This window comes from Nomia melanderi, unplaced genomic scaffold (genome assembly GCF_051020985.1).
Source record: "Nomia melanderi isolate GNS246 unplaced genomic scaffold, iyNomMela1 scaffold0084, whole genome shotgun sequence".
NCBI lineage: Eukaryota > Metazoa > Arthropoda > Insecta > Hymenoptera > Halictidae > Nomia > Nomia melanderi.
Window position 1 is genome coordinate 62,501 of NW_027475199.1, and position 2,500 is coordinate 65,000.

Below are 2,500 nucleotides of genomic sequence, written 5' to 3' on the forward strand. Positions count from 1 at the left end.
GGAACAGCCTTCCTCTGTCCTTGAGTGCTTTCCTTGCTTTGGGTGATACTTCTATCACCCAATTTTTGCTATTCCCTTTCCCTGTTTTAAACAGGGGCTTTATTTCTTTGATCGCCTCAGGCGATATCAATTCACCATTTTGCTTTTCTAGAGCGAAAAGCAACTGATTCTCGTCCAAATCTGGTACATTATAAATGACCATCTTTGGATTTTTCTTCGGCGGAGTGCCGATCTTAAGTCCCAAGCTTTGCAAGGGCTTATTATTTATGAGTCTCTGGAGGCCTTCCTTCGTCGCCGTTTCAACGAGGAGGCCTCCTTTACTTATCTTTTTTACTGCCTTAACCTGCAGTTTCTCGTTTGTTGGCCTGAAGCCCCGTGTCATGGCCTTTCTGGTTTGCTCCCAGTCGGAGTCATTGTCTTTTAGGTAGACCGTCACGACATGGCGTGTCGGTCCCTTCTCTATTATCTCTTTCTTAGACATGGTCACAGTCGCGTAGGACTTGACCATGTCCTTCCTCTTTGGCGTACTTGCCGCCGTGGACGGTTTCTTTTCCAAAGCCTTTGGCTTTGGTTCGGCACATGCACTTGCCTTCTCTTTTTCCAAGCCTTGAATCCGCCTTTCGGCTTCCTCAAGCTTTTTGTACAATTTCTCGCTCTCTGTTTTCCTTTCTAATAAGAGAGCTTGAATCCGCCTTTCGGCTTCATCAAGCTTCTTATATAACTTCTCGCTTTCTGTTTCTTTCTCTTCTAAGAGAGATTGAGCCCGCCCTTCGGCATCCTCAATCCTCTCATGTAGCCTCTTACAAGCTACAGATCTCTGCTCCTTGAGATCTCTTATTTCCTTTTCAGCTTTTTCAAGCTTGCCGGACAATTCCTTTTCTCTATCCTGCACATCCTCGTAAGTGCCGCCGGATTCTATTTGTTTCCAGGCATCGTCCAACGCACTACGGAGGGTGGCAAAACTGCCACTCTCGATAGTTTGCTGGCTGATGCCATAGCGTGGTAACATATTCAATACTAAGGTGGCCCACTTAGTGAGCTTCTCATATGGCGTTGTTCCCTTTGTACGCCTTTTAGGTTGCCTAATTTTTTCTTCTTCGCCGGATTCCGATTCGGAACCTTCCGGCTTTTGTATCCTTCTTTTCCGGCTTGGCCCCGCAAGGAAGCCATCCAGATCGATCCTGATAGTGTCGGGGAGGGGTGAATCCTCCCCTTCAGATACCAGGGTCTCCTCTATCTCAAACAGGTCATTAAAGACCTCCTCGCTCGACATCGTGTTTGATTTTTTGTTTTTGTTTTTAGAATTTCTGCCCATATTTTTCCCACGAGTTGGGACGAATTGAGGTCGCCCTCCCGGGTGACGCCCTTTCCAGGAGGGAAGGCTGAATACAACGAGGTTCGCCAGGTGCCTCGAGGTTGGCCGCTAAGGGTTGGTGCACCCACCAACCACGGACCATCGCAAGGACGGCCCGCACCCCTTCGCCGCGCACCATAACTTAAGGTTTCGGATTTATTAGAGAGGTTTATCTCCTCGTGGACCGGCCGGTTAAGGCAAGCCCCCCGACCGGTTATGCTTCGCGTACCACTGGGTGGATGTCCCCAGTGGGTCGTTGCTAGACATACCGGCTACGGTATTTGACGACTCCGCGGTCCGTACGGTATAAAATACCGCCCGGACGCTCGCAAGAGAGTCGCGCCAGAGCCTCGTTGGCAAACTCGAAAGTTTCCCAGGGTACACCACGTGGAGGAGAGGTTGGCTGTGCCAGAATGAAGCTGTGCACCTGTATACCCCAGTAGATAGGGACAGAGGGAATCTCGTTAATCCATTCATGCGCGTCACTAATTAGATGACGAGGCATTTGGCTACCTTAAGAGAGTCATAGTTACTCCCGCCGTTTACCCGCGCTTTTTTGAATTTCTTCACGTTGACATTCAGAGCACTGGGCAGAAATCACATTGCGTCAACACCCGCGGGGGCCATCGCAATGCTTTGTTTTAATTAGACAGTCGGATTCCCCTAGTCCGTGCCAGTTCTGAGCTGAGCGTTGAATGGCGGCCGAAGAGGACGAACGCTACGCGAAAGCCTCGCAGCAAGGAAGATCCGCGGGAGGCCAAGGCTCGGGACCGAGCTCGGATCCCTGCACGTTGCCGTACATGTTCACCTCGCCCAGGCCCGGCACGTCAGCCAGACCCGCTTCCCGACCAAGCCCGACACGCCCCGCTCCTCAGAGCCAATCCTTATTCCGAAGTTACGGATCCAATTTGCCGACTTCCCTTACCTACATTAATCTATCGACTAGAGGCTCTTTACCTTGGAGACCTGCTGCGGATATGGGTACGAACCGGCGCGACACCTCCACGTGGCCCTCTCCTGGATTTTCAAGGTCCGAGGGGAAGATCCGGACACCGCCGCAACTGCGGTGCTCTTCGCGTTCCAAACCCTATCTCCCTGCTAGAGGTTTCCAGGGAACTCGAACGCTTATACAGAAAAGAAAACTCT

The 2,500-nt window shown here is 51.2% G+C and overlaps 1 pseudogene; it reads right to left on the bottom strand.

Annotated features, from left to right (window-relative positions):
• Nucleotides 1–2,500, bottom strand: part of LOC143175430 (large subunit ribosomal RNA) — a 6,568-nt pseudogene that overhangs the window by 1,945 nt on the left and 2,123 nt on the right.